The sequence below is a fragment of the Hordeum vulgare genome, chromosome 5H (genome assembly GCF_904849725.1).
Source record: "Hordeum vulgare subsp. vulgare chromosome 5H, MorexV3_pseudomolecules_assembly, whole genome shotgun sequence".
Classification (NCBI taxonomy): Eukaryota; Viridiplantae; Streptophyta; class Magnoliopsida; order Poales; family Poaceae; genus Hordeum; species Hordeum vulgare.
The window spans coordinates 398443922-398463276 of NC_058522.1; positions in this window are offsets into that span (position 1 = coordinate 398443922).

The following is a 19355-nucleotide window of genomic DNA, read 5'->3' on the forward strand; positions in this document are numbered from 1 at the left end:
GTTTGCACTAAATTGGACTTATGAGACGTCAGGGACCTGACGTCTGGCCCCTTCGCCATGTCATCTGGTCAACGGCAGGGCTGATCGACGTCCAACCAGACGTCAGGGTCCTTGGCGTTTTCAATGCAACCCGGACGTCAGGGACGTTGGCGTCACGTAAAGAGATCAGTTTTGCTAATTTTTTCAAATTTGAATCGAAACTGCATTTTTTTTGGACTAAAGGTTATAGCAGAAAATTTGACCCCGTGTTGCACTACTCGTACTGGCGTCCCGTGCCCTGCGCAGAACGTGGTACTACTAGGGTCAGCCGCGAGCCGTGAAAACTCGCAAAAATAGAAAGGCCGCGTCGTCCTGGTACTGGTTTTTTTTTTTTTTTTTTTGCCGTATACGATGCTGTGTCGTTGTTGGGCGGGCTTGCATCTTATTCTCTTGCTTGGTCTTCTTTGGGTCGTTTCTAATTCTGGCCTCTTTCTTTTTCCTAGTCTTGTATGGTACTGAACCTTTTTTTACCATGTTAACTTCCTTTAGGAAACAGGGTTAGTTCACGTAGAATAGTGGAAGGTTTTACTCTAGAGCTGCTGCTGTCTGGCCTCATGGGCGTCTCTGTCTTGGAGCATCAGTTTTGGCATGTTTTTCTCGCACAGCATTTATCAGGGTCCCCCCAACCCCCTGCTGCAATGCAAATAAAAAAACGGCATTCAGTATCGACGTCGACACGGCCCGTCGCCATTGCTCTGCCGTCTCCATCGCGGGTGCACTGTACTGTACTGTAATACCCATTCTCCAAATCTCCAGCCTGGCGGCTCGCCCTAGTCAAAGTCAGCCTTTGACCATCTTCGTCAACACTGGGTCCACATGGCAAGGCAAGCCGATGACCACCACCATCACAATCACATCACCATCTACCTCGCTGGTAACTTGCATTGACGTCCGGAGACACAGTCCTTGCAAGCCGTCGATGACCATCTGATCGGCAGGTGGACGGGTCAGATGCGGAGACCAAACAGAACAGAACAAGCTTCAAGGCCAGATATGAACCTTTTCCCCCCTTCTTCTTCTCTTTTTTTTTTTTCTGGTAGACAAGAGCAGATGAACTTGGTTAGTAGTATGTGTTCATGTCAATAGCCTACTACTGTGGTACACTGTTGCCGTACAAGACCTAATTAACGTCGTCATCCGCTTCTTGGAATGGATATGGAAAAAGTCACTAGTCAAAGAAAGCTCTACTGCTTAATTGTGTAGGCCCTGTTGGATTAGGCAGCTGCTTGGTGGTTCAACTGTGTCTCTCTCACGGAATAATCATCGCACGGATTTGTCAAACCACGCATATCTTGCCATAGATCGACATCTCAGCATAAATCGAGCAGGAACGAAAGATCCGTCCAGATTCTTCCTTCTAGCTGCAGTGAATAATAATATCAAACACGTGTGCCTTCTTTTGCTGTATGTATTTTCGGTCTCCACCCTTGATTAACTGCTTCACATGAGGTTATACACGCAAAGGGCTGAGCAAGAAATTGGGGTAGACATTGCGTAGTAAATATGACAAGGTATAAATAATCAAAGTATGCTCGTTGTTCTGCAATATAAATGAAAATTATACATCTATTGGTTACGATCGTGAAGATCAAAGGTCCTGATATTCTTTTCCGAACTAAACTTGTTCCTTAGAGCGTCATCCCTTAAAACGCAAAACTGAAAACCACGTTTTCAGTTTACCGAGAACGCGTTATAAAGATCGGTTCGAGCTGCGTCTAAATATACCTCTTAAACTTAAACTGTAAATCAAATTTTCGCTTATATTTTTTCCACATTTTCTTCTTTCTTTCGTCCGTGTCCATGATCAATTAAATTCGCTCCTAAAAGCCGACGGAGAGCGTATGAAACAGCTAAATACGGAGTCACCAGCGTCTAGGACGGCTCGCACGAAGCGACCGTCGCTGTAGGTGGCTAGCTTCGGTCCGTGAATCCATCCACGAGCTAGCTAGCTAGCTCCTCCGTCCACGAATCCATCTAGGAGCTTCTAGCTAGCTCTGATCGTGGAATCCATCCAGAAGCGTAGCTTCCGTCCCCGAATCCATCCACGGGCCAGGAGCTAGCTTGCTAGCTTTCGTCGCCGATGCCGAATCCGGCCAGGATGAGCAGGGTGGCCGCCAGGACGGGCGGGGCGACGTCCGGGGCGGCACATGGTGGATGTGGACGGTAGACGCGGAAGTTTTTGTGGCAGTTGAGTGCCCGTCAACTGATTTCTCTCGATAGAGGGCACCGTAGAAGCGGACACGAAAACTGTATTTTTGCAGATCGGGAGGAGCTTTTTACCGTGCTCGTAAAAAAAATTACAGGTCGGAGTCGTTTACGGATTCTATCCGGGAAGCTTTTTCCGTCCAAAACTATAAACCGACGGTTATTTTACACTTTTGCGAGTTATACGGGGTCTGCTAGAGATGCTCGTCTGCTAGAGATCCTCTTAGAGCATCTCTAGCAAACCCCATAAAAATCAATCCTTAAAACGCGTATAAGGGATAGTGTAAACCATTTTTATGCTGCAAAATTGCCCCGAATTGAACAGACCCCGTAAACGAAACTGTATCCCACTATAGTTCATTTTTTCTTTTTTTTTTCCTTTCTCCTTCCGTCCCGGCGAGTCCGTTTCTGGCCACGGCATGCCTTACCCCGCCGCCCCGGCTCACCCCGGCGCTGCCCACCTCGTCCTGGCGCCGCCCGTTCCCGGCCATGCATGCAGTGGAGGAGCCCTGCTCCGCCCACCCCCGATTGAGCTCGACACTGCCCGCCGCCGCGCGTATGTTCCCCGTCGTGGCCTTGCGAGCTCCCTGAGCCTGCCCCACTCTTCTCCGGTGCCGCCCGCCCAAACAGAAAAGTAAAGTTTTTACTCCCCCTCCACCAACCGACCACACTCCACGGCGGGCCGAATCCACGGGTACCGTCCATACAAACAACAATCCAGGGGAAGTTTTGTTTCATTAAATTTGATTTGACTTTTGAGCATGAAACTGGGCATCCCGATTATCAGCCACTTTCTCATGAATGATAGTGAACCAACACATATCTTGAGAATAACTCACTTAGCATCGAAGATACTGATAGCCCCTAGTCACTACATGAGCGATTCGGGCATACAATACAAAATATTTATTTGAAGATTTAGAGTATGGCACATGCAATTTGACTTAGGACGGCACATAAATACCGTATATATGTAGGTATGATGGACTCATATGGTGCAACTGGTTTCAAGGATTTTTGATGCACAAGCAGTCAGTCCGCTTAGTACAGGCGAAGGCTAGCAAAAGACGGGGAAGCGATCAACTATAGAGCAATAACGGTCATAATCATGCTGAGCGACAAAGCAACATTAAATCGAGCATGAAAGTGATATAACTATTGTAAAATAAAAAGATCATCAAGTCTTGATAGACTTCTAGTCATAAACATGTGTAAGCATGTGCCAAGTCAATCCAAAAACTCTCCGAAGGGAAATACCACTTCAATATGCCAAACCATGAATAATGCAATGCATGCAAATCATTGCAATAACACATTATGCACTCCAGCTATTTGAGTCAAGTCAAAAAGAAAGCATGAACTACTGGGCAAGCATTGTAAACATAGCACTATGTCGCTACAAGCTGGTCTCTAGACCATAAGTACAGTCATATGTACAAAAGTAGAAACATATAGAGTTCATACCAACTTTCCTTGTTGCACCCCTTCCATTGATCTTCATCATTATTGCATCGTCACTTGCACGATCGAACGTAGAAAGATATAATTAAGTGCAATTGCAACCATGGACGTGAGTTGAACTCTGCAAACAAAGCAAACTAAAGAGAAAAAAGAAATATTTTGGGTTTTCCAAAGGTTAAACGAAAGCAAAAGAAAGGAGATATCTTTTTGTTATTTTTGCAAAGAAAGAACAAAGAAAAACAGGCAAAAACTCTAAAAAGATTAAAAAGGAAACCACGGATGATACAATGAAAGGGGAGAAGGGTACGTACTCCCCCAAGCTTAGGCTTTTGGCCTAAGTTGGGCTTGGCTATTGCGGGCTCCAGGAGCTCCCTCCGGCTCCGGGGTGGTACGGGTAGCTCCAAGAATCGTACGGGGCCTCGGGCGCGTAGACTGATGCTCGAATGTCCTTCGAAGAAGAAGGCTCCTCTTCCTCGGGAACAACCCCCTCCATGGGGTTGTGGAACTGCTGTTGGATCACGAACTCGTCCAGCTCAATCGAGGTGAAGGACCATCCGTTCCTGCTAGTGTAATCAAACAAAAGTGGTGCAGGTAGACGGATCTCGCGAGTAGTAAGCTTGCCAAACCTCATAATATAAACAAGGTTACCAAACTTAGAAGTCCTAGTAACAAACTCATACCACTTCATAGCAGTAAGATCAAAGCTTATGAATGAAAAAGGTGTATCATCTGCGCGTACAGTGCGCTCGAGGTTGTCGAGGATAAGCATGGCATAAATGCCACCAAAGTGAGGCCCTTTGCCGCTGTTAGCGATGAGGCGACGAGCAATCAAAGCACCAATATTATACGTGTTATCTCCTAAGAGGGCGGCTACCAAGATAGCATGATCCAGAGCTGAAATGTTGCTCGTGTTGTCACGAGCTAACACCCCTTGAGCAATATAGTATGCGAAATACCTGATGTGGGGAAACAGGATGCTGGAAATCTTCCCCAGGTGAATGTCTTGCGGATCTTTGCTGCAAAGGGAGACGAATAGGGATTTTAGCTCGTAGGATTCATTTTGGTGGTCTTCCCGACATTCCGCACACCTATAACGTCACAAAATTCTACCAAAGACATGGTAAAGACATCCTCATATAATCTAAATTCAATCTGTTGGAAATATGCCCTAGAGGCAATAATAAATTAGTTATTATTATATTTCTTTGATCATGATAATCGTTTATTATCCATGCTATAATTGTATTGATTGGAAACACAAATACATGTGTGGATACATAGACAAAACACTGTGCCTAGTAAGCCTCTAGTTGACTAGCTCATTGATCAAAGATGGTTAAGGTTTCCTGACCATAGAGAAGTGTTGTCATTTGATAACGAGATCACATCATTAGGAGAATGATGTGATGGACAAGACCCAAACTATAAACGTAGCGTATGATCGTGTCAGCTGTTTCTGCATGTCAATGTATCTGTTCCTATGACCATGAGATCATGCAACTCCTGCACACCGGAGGAATACCTTGTGGGTTATCAAACGTCGCAACGTAACTGGGTGACTATAAAGGTGCTCTAAAGGTATTTCCAAAGGTGTCTGTTGGGTTGGCATGGATCAAGACTGGGATTTGTCACTCCGTGTAACAGAAAGGTATCTCGAGGCCCACTCGGTAATACAACATCACAACAAGCCTTGCAAGCAATGTGACTAAGGAGTTAGTTACGTGATCTTGTATTACGGAATGAGTAAAGAGACTTGCCGGTAATGAGATTTAACTAGGTATGATGATATCGATGATCGAATCTCGGGCAAGTAACATACCGAAGGACAAAGGGAATAGTATACGAGATTATATGAATCCTTGACATAGAGGTTCAACCGATAGATATCTTCGTAGAATATGTAGGAGCCAATATGGACATCCAAGTCCCACTGTTGGTTATTGACCAGAGAGTGTCTCAGGTCATGTGTGCATAGTTCTCGAACCCGCAGGGTCTGCACATTTAAGGTTCGGTGACATTTTGGTATAGTTGAGTTATATGTGTTGGTGACCGAAGTTTTGTTCGGAGTCCCGGATGAGATCCCGGACATCACTAGGAGTTCCGGAATGGTCCAGAAACGAAGATTGATATATAGGAAGTTGGTATTTGGATTCCGGAAGGTTTTCTCGCATTGCCGGGAGTGTACCGGGAGTGACGAATGGGTTCCGGGGGCCACCACGCCCCAAGGGGTCCACGTGGGTTTATTGGATGCGAAATAAGGCATAATGGGCTGACAAAGTCATCCAAGGAAAGCCCATGAGGAAAAAGTGGAAAATCCAAAAGAGGTGGGAAAATAAGGAAGGAGTCCTAATCCAAGTGGGATTGGAGGAGGACTCCTCCCTCCTCCACTTTGGCCGGCGCAAGGGAGTCTGCGTTGTGGCGCCAAGGCTGCCTCCTCCCTCCTCCTATATATACTAGAGGTTTAGGGCTTTTGATACACAACTTTGCCACGTGCTGCCCTCTCCTCTTGATCGTAGTTCTTCCTCTAGATCAGTTTTCAGCGGAGCTCGGGCGGAGCCCTGCAGGAATAGATCACCACCACCACCGGAGCGCCGTCGCGCTGCCGTGGAACTTATATACATCTCCGTCTCTATTACTGGATGAAGAAGGCGGAGATCGTCATCGAGCTGTACGTGTGTGGAACGTGGAGGTGCCGTCCGTTCGGCACTTGATCAGGACGGATGAGGAGACGGTTCATGGGACGGATCGTGGGACGGTTCGTGGGACGAATCGTGAAGATGTACCACTACATCAACTGCATTCATTAACGCTTCCGCTTAGCGATCTACAAGGATATGTGGATCCGATCTCCCTCTCGTAGATGATCATCACCATGATAGGTCTTCGTGTGCGTAGGAAATTTTTTGTTTCCCATGCAACGTTCCCCAACAGTGGCATCATGAGCTAGGTTCATGCGTAGATGTAATCTCGAGTAGAACACAAAAGTTTTTGTGGGTGTTGATGTTCGATTTGCTTCCCTCCTTAGTCTTTTCTCGATTCGGCGGTATTGTTGGATTGAAGCGGCCCGGACCAACCTTACTCGTACGCTTACGAGAGACAGGTTTCATCGACTAACATGCAACTTGTTGCATAAAGATGACTGGCGGGTGTCTGTTTCTTCAATTTTAGTTGAATTAGATTTGACCGAGACAGTCCTTGGAGAGAGGTTAAATAGCAATTTGCACATCACCGTTGTGTTTTTGCGTAAATAAGATGCGATCATACTAGATACCCATAACAGCCACGTAAAACTTGCAACAACAAATTAGAGGACGTCTAACTTGTTTTTGGAGGGTATGCATGTGATGTGATATGGCCAAAGACATGATGTGATATATTGGATGTATGATATGATCATGTTGTAATAGTTAAATATCGACTTGCACGTCGATGCTACGACAACCGACAGGAGCCATAGGATTGGCTCTAAACTAACGTTTGTGCTTGCAGATGCGTGCTAGGTTGTAGCTTTAGTAGTAATGGCATACATAGCATGACAACCTCGATGGCGGCACGATGATGGAGATCATGGTGGGGCGCGGGTGACGATGAAGATTATGTTGGTGCTTTGGTGATGGAGATCAAGGAGCACAAGATCATGGCCATATCATGTCACTTATGAATTGCATGTGATATTAATCCTTTTATGCACCTTATCTTGCTTAGAACGACGGTAGCATTATAAGGTGATCCCTCACTAAAATTTCAAGATAAAATTGTGTTCTCCCCGACTGTGCACAGTTGCGATAGTTCGTCGTTTCGTGACACCACGTGATGATTGGGTGTGATAGACTCAACATTCACATACAACGGGTGCAAAATAGTTGCACACGCGGAACACTCGGGTTAAACTTAATGAGCCTAGCATGTACAAACATGGCCTCGAAACACAAGAGACCGAAAGGTCGAGCATGAATCATATAGTTGATGTGATCAACATGGAGATGTTCACCACTGAAACTATACTCAACTCAGGTGATGATCAGACTTGAGTTAGTGGATTTGGATCATGCACCACTCAAATGACTGGAGGGATGTCTATTTTGAGTGGGAGTTATTAAGTAATATGATTAGCTAAACTCAATTATCATGAACATAGTCAAAAAGGTCTTTGCAAATTATGTTGTAGCTTGCACTGCAGCTCTACTGTTTTTTATATGTTCCTAGAGAAAATTTAGTTGAAAGATGATAGTAGAAATTTTGCGGACTGAGTCCGTGAACTGAGGATTGTCCTCATTGCTGCGCAGAAGGCTTATGTCCTTAATGCACTGCTCAGTGTGCTGAACCTCGAGCGTCGTCTCTAGAAGTTGCGAACATCTGACATACACATTTTTGATGACTACGTGATAGTTCAGTGCATAATGCTTAACGACTTAGAATTCGGGCGCCGAAGACGTTTTGAAATGTCACGGAACATATGAGATGTTCCAAGAGATGAAATTGGGATTTCATGTTCGTGCCCTTGTTAAGAGGTATGAGACCTCCGACAAGATTCTTTGTCTACAAAGTAAGGGAGAAAAGCTCAATCGTTGAGCATGTGCTCAGATTGTCTGAGTACTACAATCGCTTGAATCGAGTGGGAGTTAATCTTCAAGATGAGATAGTGATGGTTCTTCAAAGTCACTACCACCAAGCTACTAGAGCTTCGTGATGAATTACAACATATCAAGGGTACATATGATGATCCTTGAGCTATTCACAATGTTTGACAATGCGAAAGTAGAAATCAAGTAGGAGCATCAATTGTTGATGGTTAGTAAAACCACTAGTTTCAAGAAAGGGCAAGGGTAAGAAGGGATACTTTATGAAACGGCAAAACAGTTGCCGCTCTAGTGAAGAATCCCAGGGTTTAACCCAAACCCGAGAATAAGTGCTTCTGTTATGAGGGAAACAGTCACTGAGGCGGAACTACCCAAGATACTTGGTAGATGAGAAGGCTGGCAAAGTCGACAAAAGTATATTGGATATACCTGATATTGATGTATACCTTACTAGTTTCCTAGTAGCACCAGGGTATTATATACCGGTTCAGTTGCTAAGTGTTAGTAACTCAAAGTTGTAGCTACGGATTAAAAGGATACTAGCAAGGGTGAGGTGACGATGTGTGTTGGAAGTAATTCTAAGGTTGATGTGATCAAACATCGCACGCTCCCTCTACCATCGGGATTGGTGTTAAACCTAAATAATTGTTATTTGGTGTTTGCGTTGAGCATGAACATGATTGGATCGTGTTTATTGCAATACGATTATTCATTTAAAGAGAATAATTCTTATTCTATTTGCTTGAATAATTACCTTCAATGGTTTATTGAATCTCGATCGTAGTGCTACACATGTTCATAATATTGATGCCAAAAGATACAAAGTAGTAATGATAGTACCACTTACTTATGGCACTGCCACTTGAGTCATGTTGGTATAAAATGCATGAAGAAGCTTCATGCTCATTGATCTTTGTACTCACTCATTTTTGAAACGTTTGAGACATGCAAACCATACCTATTGGTATAAACGCATGAAGAAACTCCATGCAGATGGATCGTTTGGACTCACTTGATTTTGAATCACTTGAGACATGCAAATCATACCACATGGGCAAGATGACTGGAGGCCTCGTTTTCCAGTGAGATGGAACAAGAAAATAACTTGTTGGAAGTAATACATTTTTGATGTGTGCAGTCCAATGAGTGCTGAGGCACGCATTGGATATCGTTATGTTCTTACTTCACTGACGATTTGAGTAGATACAAGAGTGTTTACTTGATGAATCACAAGTATGAAATACTGAAAAGTTCAAAGCTATTTGAGAGTGAAGATCGTCGTGACAAGAGGATAAACTGTCTACGATATGATCATAGAGATGAATATCTGAGTTGCGAGTTTTGGTACACAGTTAAGACAATGTGGAAATTGTTTCACATATCATGCCACCTAGAACACCATAGTGTGATGGTGTGTCAGAACGTCATAGCCGCGCCCTATTTGATATGGTGCATACTATGATGTCTCTTATCGAATTACCACTATCGTTTATGGGTTATGCATTAGAGACAACCGCATTCACTTTAAATAGGGAGCCACGTATTTCCGTTAAGATGACAACGTATGAACTATAGTTTCGAGAAACCTGAGCTGTCGTTTCTTGAAAGTTTGGGGCTACGACTCTTATGTGAAAAAGTGTCACTCTGATAAGCTCGAACCCAAAGCGGATAAATGCATCTTCATAGGATATCCAAACAGCTGGGTACATATCCTATCTCAGATCCGGAAGCAAAGTGTTTGTTTCTAGAAACGAGTCCTTTCTCGAGGAAAGGTTTCTCTCAAAAGAATTGAGTGGGAGAGTGGTGGAACTTGATGAGGTTATTGAACCGTCACTTCAACCAATGTGTAGGAGGACGCAGGAAGTTGTTCCTGTGGCGCCTACACCAATTGAAGTGGAAGCTGATGATATTGATCGTGAAGCTTCAGATCAAGTTACTACAAACCTCGTAGGTCGACAAGGTCACGTACTGCTCCAGAATGGTACAGTAACCCTGTCTTGGAGGTCATGTTGTTGAACAACAATGAACCTACGAGCTATGGAGAAGCGATGGTGGGCCCGGATTCCAGCAAATGGCTGGAGGCCATGAAATCCGAGAGATGATCCGTGTATAAAACAAAGTATAGACTTTGGAAGAACTACTTGATGGTTGTAAGATTATTAAGTACATATAGATCTTTAAAAGGAAGACAAACGATGATGGTGAAAAGTCACCATTAAGAAAAGCTCGATTTATTGCAAAGATGTTTTCGACAAGTTCAAAGAGTTGACTATGATGAGACTTTCTCACTCGTAGCGATGCTAAAAGTCTGTTGGAATTATGTTAGCAGTTGCTACATTATTTATGAAATATTGCACATAGGATGTCAAAACATTGTTTCCTCGACGGTTTCCTTGAGGAAAGGTTGTATGTGATACAACTAGAAGATTTTGTCGATCCTAAGGATGCTAACAAGTATGCAAGCTCCAGCGATCCTTCTATGGACTGGTGCAAGCATCTCGGAGTTGGAGTATACGCTTTGATGAGATGATCGAAGCTTTTGGGTTTATACAAGGTTTATGAGAAACTTGTATTTCCAAAGAAGTGAGTGGGAGAACTATAGAATTTATGATAAGTATATGTGGTTGACTTATTGTTGATCGGAAGTAATGTAGAATTTCTGGAAAGCATAAAGGGTTGTTTGAAAGGAGTTTTTCAAAGGAAAACCTGGATAGAGCTACTTGAACATTGAGCATCAAGGTCTATAGAGATAGATCAAAACACTAAATAGAACTTTCAATGAAATGCATGCCTTGACAAGTTTTTGAAGGAGTTCAAAATAGATCAGCAAGGAAGGAGTTCTTGGCTATGTTGTAAGGTGTGAATTTGAGTAAGACTCAAAGCCCGACCACGACAGAAGAAAGAGAAAGGACAAAGGTCGTCCCCTATTCCTTAGCCGTAGGCTATAAGGTATGCCATGCCGTGTACCGCATCTGATGTGTGCCTTGCCATAAGTCTGTCAAGGGGTACAAAGAGCGATCCAAGATTGAATCACTGAACATCGGTCAAACTTATCCTTAGTAACTAATGGACTAAGGAATTTTTCTCGATTATGGAGGTGATTAAAGAGTTCTTCGTAAAGGGTTACGTCGATGCAAGCTTTGACACTAATCCGAATTACTCTAAGGAGTAAAGCGGATTCGTATAGTGGATCAGTCATTTGGAATAGTTCCAAATAGCACGTAGTAGCAACATCTACAGGATAACATAGAGATTTGTAAAGCACACACAGATCTGAAAGGTTCAGACTCGTTGACTAAAACATCTCTCACAAGCAAGACGCGATCAAACCCCTGAACTGTATGGGTGTTGGATTCGTTAAAATCACAGAGTGATGTGAACTAGATTATTGACTCTAGTGCAAGTGGGAGACTGTTGGAAGTATGCCCTAGAGGCAGTAATAAATTACTTATTATTATATTTCTTTGATCATGAGAATCGTTTATTATCCATGCTATAATTGTATTGATTGGAAACGCAAATACATGTGTGGATACATAGGCAAAACATTGTCCCTAGTAAGCCTCTAGTTGAATAGCTCGTTGATCAAAGATGGTTCAGGTTTCGTGACCATATACAAGTGTTGTCACTTGATAATGGGATCACATCATTAGGAGAATGATGTGATGGACAAGAACCAAACTATAAATGTAGCGCATGATCGTGTCAGTTTATTGCTACTGTTATCTGCATGTCAATGTATCTGTTCCTATGACCATGAGATCATGCAACTCCCAGACACCGGAGGAATACCTTGTGGGTTATCAAACATCGCAACATAACTGGTGACTATGAAGGTGCTCTAAAGGTATCTCCAAAGGTGTCTCTTGGGTTGGCATGGATCAAGACTGGGATTTGTCACTTCGTGTAACGGAAAGGTATCTCGGGGCCCACTGGGTAATACAACATCACAACAAGCCTTGCAAGCAATGTGACTAAGGAGTTAGTTACGTGATCTTGTATTACGGAATGAGTAAAGAGACTTGCCGGTAATGAGATTTAACTAGGTATGATGATATCGATGATCGAATCTCGGGCAAGTAACATACCAAAGGACAAAGGGAATAGTATACGAGATTATATGAATCCTTGACATAGAGGTTCAACCGATAGATATCTTCGTAGAATATGTAGGAGCCAATATGGACATCCAAGTCCCACTGTTGGTTATTGACCAGAGAGTGTCTCAGGTCATGTGTGCATAGTTCTCGAACCCGCAGGGTCTGCACATTTAAGGTTCGGTGACGTTTCGGTATAGTTGAGTTATATGTGTTGGTGACCGAAGTTTTGTTTGGAGTCCCGGATGAGATCCCGGACATCACTAGGAGTTCCGAAATGGTCCAGAAACGAAGATTGATATATAGGAAGTTGGTATTTGGATTCCGGAAGGTTTTCGGGCATTGCTCGGAGTGTACCGGGAGCGACGAATGGGTTCCGGGGGCCCACTGGGTGGGCCCACCACGCCCGAAGGGGTCCACGTGGGTTTATTGGATGCGAAATAAGGCATAATGGGCTGACAAAGTCATCCAAGGAAAGCCCATGAGGAAAAAGTGGAAAATCCAAAAGAGGTGGGAAAATAAGGAAGGAGTCCTAATCCAAGTGGGATTGGAGGGGGACTCCTCCCTCCTCTACTTTGGCCTACACAAGGGATTCTCCCTTGTGGCACCAAGGCTGCATCCTCCCTCCTCCTATATATACTAGAGGTTTAGGGCTTTTGAGACGCAACTTTGCCACGTGCTGCCCACTCCTCTAGATCGTAGTTCTTCCTCTAGATCGGTTTTGTGCGGAGCTCGGGCGGAGCCCTGCAGGAATAGATCACCACCACCACCGGAGCGTTGTCGCGCTGCCGGGGAACTCATCTACATCCCCGTCTCTCTTGCTGGATCAAGAAGGCGGAGATCGTCATCGAGCTGTACGTGTGCGGAACGTGGAGGTGCCGTCCATTTGGCACTTGATCAGGACGGATCACGAGACGGTTCGTGGGACGGATCGTGGGACGGATCGTGAAGACGCACCACTACATCAACCGTGTTCATTAAAGCTTCCACTTAGCGATCTACAAGGGTATGTGGATTCGATCTCTCTCTCGTAGATGATCATCACCATGATAGGTCTTCGTGTGCGTAGGATTTTTTTCCCATGCAACGTTCCCCAACACAATCATGGAAGTTTTATCATTATATCTCAACCAGTTGACAAAATAATAGGTGAGTTTTGGGTATTGTGGCACATGTCGTGTTATGAGACGTGTCAAACCTGCAGCTGCACATAGGTTATCGAACTCATCCTTAATACCTGCCACCGCAAGGAAATCTGAACACGGGTATGTCATGGCACGTGTCGTGTCCGTCTCGTGGAGCAACTCCGGTGGCACGATATCATCATTGTAACTTGTCCTCACAGTAGAGGGTGAAGCTGCAGCTCTAGTTAGCCTATCAGTAGGCTCGGGTCTCTTCTTCCCAAGCCATCCTTTTGCTTTTCCAAACAAACTCATTTCTGAAATTTTTGGTGCAATACAAAAATGAAGGTTTAAGCAAAATGAGTTGGAGCAAACTATTCTACTCTCTTGCCCGATGCATAAACTTGCGTCAAAACTTCATAAATAAATTTCTAAACATGCATGCAAGCCCATATAAACAACACCAAGAACTCCTAAATACTCACAAATAAGACTACCATTCAAAATTCTAATTGGAGGAGTGGAGGAGTCACGTACCAAGGAGCAAATGCTCAAATTCTCAATGCAAATGATGGGCTGTAGGGAAAGATCGAAATTTTCCACCAAGAACAGCAAGAACTCAAGTTCCAGGAGAAAAATCGGGATTTTTGGAGTGAGAGAGAGAAGGGAAGATGAAGTACGTGGAAAGGGGACCAAGTGGGCCCAGGAGCCCTGTGGGCGCGGCCAGGGGCCAGGCCGCTCCACCTGGTCGCCTGGACCAGGGGTGGCCCCCGTGGTCAGCCCCCGGTACCCATGTGTCTCTTTTTTTGATGGAAATTTTTATTATAATTTTTCTGACAACTTCTCTTTTGAAAAAAATTCGATGTACCGAAAGCTGCAAAGCTTCCGGAAAGCTCGAAACAATGGTTAAACATATGAAGCTTCAAAAACATAAAACTTTAGTACAACAAGGAGGATGAAAGCATTATAAGCTTCTCTTTTTACTCATATAAAACATGTTTGTTAGCAAGGTTGATCAAGTCTTACTACCAAACAGGTGATATATAAAGCGAAAAGTTTCACTTCTTATAAAGCAATCATGGTACCTTTATTTTAATGGATATTGTCCCCACCATAATAGTTTTGTATTTGTGGTGCACATGTAGAGGACAATCCCACTCTCCAACCTTCACGGTCTCAATATTCTCAATAGAATTAAGGCCATGCCTTTTATCGATCTTCTTCGGAAAATATACCGTGTGCCCCTTCTCATTAACATTGAAAGTCACCTTTACTTTATTGCAATCAATAATAGCTCCTGCGGTGTTAAGAAAAGGTCTACCAAGAATAATAGACATGCTCCCATCCTCGGGCATGTCAAGCACAACGAAGTCAGTAAGGATCAAGCAATTAGCAACTTCAGCAGGAACATCCTCACAAATACCAACAGGAACGGCTGTTGACTTATCAGCCATTTGAAGAGAGATATTTGTAGGGATTAGTTTATCTAGACAAGGCCTTTTGTAAAGATAAAAAGGCATAAAACTCACTTCTGCACCAAGATCACATAAAGCAGTTCTGACATAATTATTTTTTATGGAGCAAGGAATGGTGGGTATACCTGGATCACCAAGCTTCGCAGGAATCTTACCACTGAAAGAGTAATTAGCAAGCATAGTATATATTGCTTCATTAGGAACTTTTCTTTTATTAGTGACAATATCTGTTATATACCTCGAGTACGGAGGAAACTTAATAGCATCAGTCAAAGGGATTTGAAGAAAAAGAGGTTTCATCCATTCACAAAATTTATTGTAATGCTCTTCTTCTTTGGTTTTGAAAGACTTACCTGGGAAGGGCATTGATTTCTATACCCATGGTTCTCTTTCCTTCCCATGTCTTCTTGCAACAAAGTCTTCTCTAGTATATCTCTTGCGCTTGTCGGATGCTTCTTCTTCTTGTACTTCAGGAGGATCATTCTTCTCATTATCTTTATCAGGTTCAGCACCATCTTCAGTTTGAGCATCAGAAATAGATATACTATAAGGATCAAAAATAGGTTCTTCATCAATTATGGGATCATTGGAGTTATCAGCTTCCTTGTGTTTCTTCTTCTTCTCCGGGGAGCTAACAACGCCTTCTTCCTGCAATCGAGAATCTTGCTCGATTCTCTTTGGATGCCCCTTCGGATAGAGGGGGTCTTGGGTGTATGTATCAACTTGTTTGGCATTGTTAGCAAGCAAATATTTTTGCACATCAGAAATTTGTTGAAGCTGAGTTTGAACCATATGAAAATGCTTAACAAGACCTTTAACATCGTTAACAGTTCTACTTAAAACATCAAGCAAACTTTCGATAGCAAGGGAATTATCGTGCAACTGGCTTTGAATCCTCTCATTAAAGTGATTTTGCATGACAATGAAATTATCAAGCTCATCTAAACATTGATCAGGGGGTTTACCATGAGGGATGTCACTTGCATTGAATTCTAAAAGAGAGTGTACCGCTACCATAGGTGCGTGAGTGGTAGGCTCACATAATTTTTCAGTAGGAGGTAGATTCTTCACATCTTTAGATTTAGTACCTCTCTCTTTAATAGACTTCTTGGCTTCTTGCATAACTTCGGGGCTCAATAAAAGCACACCCCTCTTGTTTGGTGGTGGAGGTGGTTCAGGAACGGACCAATCATCATGATTCTTAACTATCTTGCCCATTAGTTCTTCAGCATCGTCGGGTGTTCTTTCCCTGAAAACACAACCAACACAACTATCCAGGTAGGTTCTAGATTCATCGGTTAGACCAGCATAAAATATATCAAGCAATTCATTCTTAGGGACTCCATGTCCCGGTCTAGCCTTGAGTAAAGTGCAATACCTCCCCCAAGATTTAGGGAGGTGCTCATCCTGCAACTGTTTAAAGTTATATATTCTTTGTAAAGCAGCATGTTGGTTATGAGCAGGAAAATATTTAGCAACAAAAGATTGAGATAAATCTTGAGGAATCTTAATGGAACCACATGGTAGTGCATCATACAATGGTTTAGCATTTCCCTTCAAAGAGAAAGGAAGTAGCTTAGTAACATAATAATTTCTCTTCTTGTCCTCTGTAGTGAATAAACCACCCAACTTAGTGAGTTTTGTAAGGTGTGTGATAGCGTCGTCATTTTCTCTGCCATAAAAGGGGTCAGATTCAACTGTGGATATAAGTGAAAGATCGACAAAGAAATCAAAATCATCATCCTCAATGCAAATAGGATAGGAAGCAAATTTAGGACGAGGAGTAAATTTGTTCTTCATAGAATGCTTTTCAAGCAGCTTCTTAACAGCTGCAGGGTCAGAGTGAGCACACTCTGTAAGCTCCCTGCATAAATCATCATCAAGTTCAATATAATCATAATCAAGAATTCTTTCCCTAAGACCACTCAAGTCTGGGTAACCAAAGGATCTACCAATAGGGTAGCGTGGAACAGGAATTTCAATTCCAGACTGCTTCGCAGCCTTAGCAATTCGAGACTCAATAAAATAACCAAGTAAACCAGTCTCATCAAGAGTAGTAGAAGCATCGTCAAAAGTATAAGACATGGTGGCGGACTCGGTAGAACAGCATGTGGTGGTGGTGAAGCAAACTTACTCATAATGGAAGGTGAATCAAGCGTATCACTAGTCCTAAGAACAATACCTTTTCTTGTAGTGGATGGTAAAATCGGAACCTTGTGGTCTCCTTTCTTACCCATAGCGGATAAATCGCAGCAAGCAAAATAACTCCAAGTAGACTTGCAAATAAAGCTATGGTCCCCGGCAACGGCGCTAGAAAATAGTCTTGATAACCCACAAGTGTAGGGGATCGCAACAGTCTTCGCGGGTAAGAAAACCCAATTTATTGATTCGACACAAGGGGAGCCAAAGAATATTTATAAGCTTTAACAGTTGAGTTGTCAATTCAACCGCACCTGAAAGATACTTGCTTGGCAACGAAATATTAGTAGCAACGGTGATATGAAAGTGATGGTGGCAAAGCAACGAAAGTAAAACATCTAAAGTAAAGCAACTTGTAACCAGCAGGATTAAAACACTGTAGGCTAGGGAGATGGATGGTTGGTCATGGATGAAAGATATCATGTATTTAACTTGGGGCAAGGCACATAGAAAAGTAATGATCATCTAGGAAAATATCAAACATTAGGCATGTATCCCAAGGTAGTCGTGTGTGCTTGCAATAAGAACTTGCACAACATCTTTTGTCCTACCATCCCGCTACCAACGGGGGCAAAATCAACTTATGGAGATTAAGGTGCTCATGTCAAAGAGCACCGGAACAAAGCATTAACAATCAATGGATACATGGAATCCTCAAACTATAGTCTATCCCCTTTGGTGTCCCAAGCTGTCACCATTGGGATCGCCGGTTCCGGACTATAATAGGTGCATACTACTCATAGATATGATCAAGGACACAAATATATTCATGAAAACATAATGGGTTCATATATGAAATCATGGCACTCGGGCCCAAAGTGACAAGCATTAAGAGTAAAAGTAGTAGCAAAAATGATAAACACCATAGTAGATGATAGACAACATGCCCCCAACAATCCGACGAACTATTACATGATCTAACTCATCCAGTCCCTACCACCCCCTTCACCTAAAGCAGGGAATTACTCACACATGAAAGGGGAATCCATGGAAGGGTGATGGAGCGGTGATGGTGATGACGATGGCGACGATTTCCCCTCTCCGGAGGCCAAGGCAACCTCCAGATTAGCTCACCCGGAGAAGAAACGAGGGTGGCGGCGGCTCCGCATCGAGACTTGGCGAAACGACTTCTGTTCTCAAATTTCTCCGTCTCGAGTAAAAATAAGAGCCAAGGTAGGGCACCAGAGGGGGTGGGCCCCACCCAGGTGGCCTCCCTGCATGGCCTGGGGGCAGGCCGCACCACCAGGTTGCCTCGAGGCCTCGTGGCCCCCTCTGGCCCATCTTCTGGTCAATGGTTCCTCCCGGTGCTTGCATTTTCTCTATTTTTATTGGAATTTTCCGGGACTCCTAAAAATCCATTTTCCTGCACACAAGAAAACCATACAGGAAGCTTTGCTGAAAACAGCGTCAGTCCGGGTTAGTTTCATTCAAATCATGCAAGAATGAGGCCAAAACAATAGCAAAAGTGTTTGAAAAAGTCGATACGTTTGAGATGTATCAGCTGGCCACCAATTGAGGAATTGGAATTATCTTGAGCTTCTTCTTGGGCGGCCAGGACCAGTCAAAGTCTTTCTAGAACGCCATTTTAGTGAGTTCCTCAGAGGTCTTAAGGTGAGACGGAATGGCCCATGTGCGATCGAAGATCTCATGAAGATAATAGTGATGTTTCTTCATAGCATTCTGAGTCACATTGAGATCTTTCATAATAGCACCAAACTGACGCTTTCCCATTTTTGGTTGCGATCAACCTTCTGGTGAAGACTTAGCAAGAGCTCATGGCCAGTCATCACACGCGGTGTAGATTCATGAGGGGATTTACCTCTTGAAGTTGAGTCTTGAGATGAAGTGTCATCATTTGTGAAATAAGACGCAACTTTGCGAAATTGGCCATCAAGGGGTCGAGATCCTTAATCATGGATTTTCCTTTGCCTTCAATCATCTCAAAGGATTTCTTGATGACGTCAAGTGGAGGCAAGTAGCTGAGGTGATTCTGAAAATCTGCCTTTTAAGGAACTATAGATCTAGCCCTGATGATCCAAAGTGCATAAGGCTTCAGATCAAAAGGTGATAGAGCATTTTTGGCCTAAGTCCTCATGAAGAAACAGTGAACAATTTTTGGAATCCCATGGATGATATTGAATAGCAAATTCTTCATGATTCCCACAACTTCTTCATCGT